Source organism: Myxine glutinosa, chromosome 9 (genome assembly GCF_964187855.1).
Source record: "Myxine glutinosa chromosome 9, kmMyxGlut1.1, whole genome shotgun sequence".
Classification (NCBI taxonomy): Eukaryota; Metazoa; Chordata; class Myxini; order Myxiniformes; family Myxinidae; genus Myxine; species Myxine glutinosa.
This window is the reverse complement of record NC_136269.1, coordinates 55,749,695-55,755,694: the sequence shown is the minus strand read 5'-3', so window position 1 is coordinate 55,755,694 and position 6,000 is coordinate 55,749,695. Positions and strand designations below refer to the sequence as shown.

At 59.6% G+C, this 6,000-nt stretch overlaps 1 protein-coding gene across 1 annotated transcript in view; it reads left to right on the top strand.

The window, feature by feature from the left end:
- Nucleotides 1-6,000, top strand: part of LOC137435762 (nesprin-1-like) — a 71,419-nt gene that overhangs the window by 45,722 nt on the left and 19,697 nt on the right. The gene's annotated exons all lie outside the window — the stretch shown is intronic.

Sequence of the window (6,000 nt, the reverse complement as noted above, 5' to 3'; positions counted from 1 at the left end):
CTTAGACATTTAGTTTGGTTTGCTCTTTGTTGTTGAAGTGTGCGGCGTCACCATGCCTAGATCAAAAGAGCTCTCTGAGGCCTTCAGAAAGAAGGTTATAGATGCCTACGAGTCTGGGAAGGGATTTAAAAAGATCTCCAAACAATTTGAAATCAATCATTCAACTGTCCGGAAGATCATCTACAAGTGGAAAAGATTCCAAACAACTGCCAACTTGTTCAGGCCAGGCCTCCCCAGCAAGTTCAGCCCGAGAACACAACGCAAGATGCTGAAAGAAGTCTCCAAGAATCCCAGAATATCATCACGGGACCTACAGGTAGCTCTTGCCACTGTTGATGTCAAAGTGCACGAGTCTACCATTAGAAAGAGGCTGCACAAATTTGATATACATGGGAGGTGTGCCAGGAGGAAACCTTTGCTGTCCAGAAAGAACATCAGGGCAAGACTAAAGTTTGCCAATGAACACCTAGGCAAAGACCAGCACTTCTGGAACAATGTGCTCTGGACAGATGAGTCAAAGGTAGAGCTATTTGGCCACAGTACCAGAAGACATGTTTGGGGAAAACCAAAGACAGCATTTGCCAACAAGAACCTGATACCAACTGTAAAGCATGGTGGTGGAAATATTATGGTTTGGGGCAGCTTTGCTGCATCAGGGCCTGGGCAGCTCACCATCATAGAATCCACGATGAATTCTTCATTGTACCAGAGGGTGCCTGAGGATAATGTGAGGCCATCTGTCGGCAAGTTGAAGCTCAACCGAAGGTGGACCTTGCAACATGACAATGACCATAAACATCTATCTATAATTCCAGTAATCTCTGTCTGTACGTTTGTTTGTCTGTGACCGCTGTTTCTCGACAACCACGGGTCCGATATACTTTTAACTTGCCAGGTATATTGCTGGGGACCCGAGGATGTGCCTTTTCAAGGTTTCATATTAATCGGACAATTACTTACCGAGCTATGTCCAAAAAACGATTCAACCAATCAGAGAGCAGCGAACGATCGCGTGTGCCGAACGTGGCGGGCACACTCTGCCTCGGATGGCACATTTGAGAGCGTATTCATTTATTTCACGTTTGCAAACTATGTTGGCGTTAAACTATGTTTTACAACTAATAAAAACGAATTTGCGATTCATTCGCTTTCCTGCGCGTTTGTGCACGCGATGGCGATTTCTTTACCAAACTCCGGAAGCCGTTCGCTTTGGACCAAACCATTGCATGTAAATAGAGGGGGGGGATTGTCACCACTCGCAAGCCGTTCGCTTTGGACCAAACCATTTCATGTAAATAGAGGGGGGGGGATATAATTTTAGATATAGATATAGTACGGGCATGCCCTAGTACCAGTAAATCCACCAAGGAATGACTGAAAAGAAAGAAGTGGATGGTTCTGGAATGGCCAAGTCCAAGCCCGGATCTAAATCCCATCGAGATGTGTGGGGGGATTTTAAACGAGCTGTGCATGCAAGAAACCCCTCAAACATCGCACAGCTGAAAGAATTCTGCATGGAGGAGTGGGCAAAACTTTCTCCCAGTCGATGTCAGAGACTGGTAGACAGTTATAAGAAGCGCCGACTTGAGGTTGTTTCTGCCAAAGGGGGCAATACCACCTATTAGAGCCAAGGGTGTACTTACTTTTTCCACATGCGAAATTTGCATTTATGTTTATTTAAATTATACAATGGACTACAAAATGTAAATGTTTCATGATATTTGTTATATTATATTGTGGTGCTGTGCACACACGACTCGATTGCCAGAGAGGTAGGCCACAACTTGTGGATACAAACAAGAGTCCTTATTACAAGCTCGCATATCAGCACTGGGCGGGCTCGAGCTTGGAGCCCGCATATATGTCCCGAGGCCAAGCCTTGCCCCCGGGCTTGGCCGATCGGCCGAAAGGTGGGGCATGTATTTCAGTTCCCCGCCTGGATGCTCGCGCCACCCACTGGTGCACGGAATTATTGACCCTTGTGCGCCGCCACACGCGCCCCCTCAGAATTCCCGCGCCTGAAGGGTGAGCTTGCGGGTGAGCCGGATGACCCGGCAGAAACGCCCCCTGGCGATGCGTGCAGGGCTGGGGGGTAGCGGGATGGCGGGGCTGGGGGGTGCCGGGGGTCTGACCGCCGGGGGGCGGGCTCGACGTGGAGGCAGAGCTGCTTGCGGGGGTGGTCCAGATCGAGGTGGGCCGGCTTGAGGTGGTCCACGGAGATATGATCCGGGGCACCGCCGATGTCCACGGTGAAATGTTTGTCCCTGTTCTCCAGCACGCGGAAGGGCCCGTCGTACGGGGGCTGTAGCGGTGCCTGGTGGGCGTCGTGCCGGACGAAAACGTACTCCGCCGTGCGAAGCTCCGGGGGCGACGTGGGAGGACGGGCAGCCGTGGTATGCCGTCGGCACCGGGGCGAACCTCCGGGCAGTCTCCTGCAGGGTGGAGCGCTGTTGCGCCGCGGACCAAGGGCCGTGGAGTCGGGGATAAATTTGCCCGGTACCCGCAGCGGTTGTCCGAAGACAAGCTCCGCCGAGGACGCGCGCATTTCATCCTTGGGCGCCGTCCTGAGGCCCAGCAGGACCCAGGGGAGCCTTTTGGCCCAGCTGCCGTCGCGGAGGCTGGCCCGGAGCACGGCCTTCATCGAGCGATGAAAGCACTCGCACAGGCCGTTGGCCTGGGGGTGGTAGGCCGTGGTGTGGTGCAGTTTTACGCCGAACCCTTGCGCCACCATGCCCCAGAGCTCCGAGGTGAACTGGGGGCCGCGGTCGGATGAGATGTCCGAGGGGGCATCGAACCGGGCAACCCAAGTGGCGATGAAGGCTTGCGCCACATCAGCCGCAGACGTCGCTGCCAATGGCACGGCCCCCGGCCACCATGTGGTACGGTCCACCATGGTGAGGAGGTGGTTGAATCCCCGCGAGGGGGGCAGAGGTCCCACCAAGTCCACATGGACGTGGTCGAACCGACGCTCGGGCACCGTAAACGGGGCCAACGGGGCCTGGGTGTGGCGGTGGACCTTTGCGCGCTGGCACGCGAGGCACGTCCTGGCCCAGTCGCGGACGTCCTTCCTGAGGCCATGCCAGACGAACTTCGCCGCGACGAGCTTCTGGGAGGTCTTCCTGCCCGGGTGGGACAGGCCGTGGATGGTGTCGAAAACCGGGCGCTGCCAGCCAGTGGGCACGATGGGGCGAGGCCGGCCGAGGGAGACGTCGCACAGGAGGGCCGCGCCCGCGATGTCGAACGGCACCTCGGTGATGCGGAGGGCCGTGACGGCGGTCCGCAAGGCCTGGACGCCAGGGTCGGCGGTCTGGTCCTCCGCCATCCGGGCATAGTCAATCCCAAGGTGGACCGCGTGCGCGACGGACCGGGAAAGGCAATCCGCCACCAGGTTGTCTTTACCCGCGACGTGACGGATGTCCGTCGTGTACTCGGACACGGCAGAGAGGTGACGTTGCTGCCGGGCCGACCATGGCTCGGCGACCTTGGCCATCTTGAACACAAGGGGCTTGTGATCAACGAAAGCCGTGAACGGGCAGCCCTCGAGCAGCTGGCGGAAGTGTCGGACCGCCAGGTGGAGCCCGAGCAGCTCGCAGTCGAAGGTGCTGTAGCGGCGTTCGTGCGGGCGAAGCTGCCGGCTAAAAAACGCCAGGGGCTGCCAAGCACCACGCACCCACTGCTCATGCACCATGCCCACCGCGTAGTCCGACGCATCGGTGGTGAGGGCGATCGGTGCATCGGGCGCCGGGTGCGCCAGCATGGTGGCGTTGGCCAAGGCCAGCTTTGCGCCCGCAGACGCCGCGGCCATCGGCTCCGACCAGGCGATGTCACCTTTGCCCGGCTTCCCCCGGAGGGCCTCGTGCAGGGGGCGGAGGAGCTGGGCGACGCGGGGCACGAAGCGGTGGTAAAAATTGACCATGCCCAGGAATTCCTGGAGCCCCTTGATCGTGCGGGGGCGCGGAAAACTCTTGACGGCCTCCACCTTGGCCGGTAAAGGGACGGCCCCGTGCCTGGTGATGCGGTGCCCCAATAAGTCGATGGCGGCGACGCCGAAGTGGCACTTTGCGGGGTTGATGATCAGGCCATGCCGGCCCAGGCTTTCGAAAAGCGTGCAGAGGTGGAGCAGGTGCTCCTCCCGGGACGCGCTCGCGACTAGGATGTCGTCCAGGTAGACATAGATGAAAGGTAAGTCACGCAAGACGCTGTCCATGAGCCGCTGGAACGCCTGGGCCGCATTCTTCAACCCAAAAGGCATCCGCAGGAACTCAAAGAGGCCGAAACGGGTGATGACGGCCATCTTTGGGACATTGTCCGGTTGTACGGGGACCTGGTGGTAGCCCCAGATGAGGTCCACCTTGGAGAACACGGTCGTGTTTGCCAACCGGGCGGAAAAGTCTTGGATATGCGGGACCGGGTAGCGGTCGGGGGTGGTGGCATCATTGAGCCGGCGGTAGTCACCGCACGGCCACCACCCGCCGCCGGGCTTCGGCACAATGTGCAGAGGAGAGGCCCAAGCGCTGTTGGAGCGCCGTACGATACCAAGCCGTTCCAGCGTGGCGAAAGCCGCTTTTGCCACGGCGAGCTTCGTGGGGTCGAGGCGGCGTGCCCGGGCGTAGACTGGCAGCCCGACCGTGGGGATATGGTGCGCCACCCCATGTTTGACGGCCACCGCTGAAAAGGTGGGCTGCGTGAGGGCCGGGAAACTGGCGAGGAGGCGGGTAAACTCGTCCGCTGCCGGAAACGTACAGACGAACCTCGCCGGGACAGAACCTTTCAGCAAGCCACTTGGCAAGCCGCTCGGTGAGCCGCTCAGCGAGCTGCTCAACGAGCCGCTCAGCGAACAAGCGAGCGAGGTGAAGGTTTTGGCCTGGACGAGACATCTGCGCTTAACGTCGACCAACAGCCCATGCGCACATAGGAAGTCCGCGCCGAGCAGGGCCATTGGCACGCTGGCGGTGACAAACGACCATTGAAAGCGCTGCCCTCCGAACCGCAGTGAGAGGCAACGCTACCCGAATGTGCGGATGGGTGTACCGTTGGCGGCAAGCAAAGCGGGGCCCCGGCCCGCGGCTTGCTTGTCGGACGCGGAGGCAGGGAGGACGCTTACCTGCGCTCCCGTGTCGCAAAGAAAACGGCGCCCGGACGAGGTGTCCGTGATGAACAGGAGGCTGCCGGAATGGCCGACGCTCATGGCCGCAAGTGAGCGCCAGCCCGGTCGTTTCCCGACCTGTCAAAAGAACACGGCGTGCGGCACGTTTTAGCCTTGCGGCCGAACCTGGCATGGTAGTAGCACCAGGTTTGCGGCGGTGGCCCCAGCAGCGGCCATGCCGGTGGTGGTGGCGGCGGCGGTAGTGGGCGGGGCGTAGCAGCGGCCACGAGGGAAGCAGGGGGTGCTGTAGCCTCCGCACCGGGATCCACTATGGCAGCACCGTACACCGACCGCGTGTCGCAGGCCGCGAAATACTTGTCGGCCTCTCCAGCCAGGGCACAGGGTTCCGTTATTTTGGAACCCGCCAGCACGAGGCGCACCTGTACAGGTAGCTGTCGTAGGAAAAGTGCTCGGAATAAGAAATCCGGGCGCTGGTCTCCAAGCAGGGACAGCATGAAATCCATCCGGACGGATGGTCGTGTGTCGCCGAGGGCGGGAAGGTCCGGGAGGCGGTCGGCACGTTCGACCTCGGTGAGCCCGAACGTAGCGAGGAGGAGACGTTTGAGTGCCTCGTACTTGTGGTCGCCCGGCGGGCGCCGAAGGATGGACATGACGCGGGCGGCAGTGCCGGGCCCGAGGGCGGCGACCATGTGGTCGTACCTGGTCTCGTCCGCTGTGATGCCCCGGAGTTGGAATTGAGCTTCGGCCTGCACAAACCAAACGTCGGCTTGCGCTTCCCAAAACTCCGGGAGTTTGATTGCGACGGCGTTGGTAGCCATGGCGCGTTCGGGGGTCAGCAATGGCTGAACCAATCGGGGTCACCAGTGTGGTGCTGTGCACACACGACTCGATTG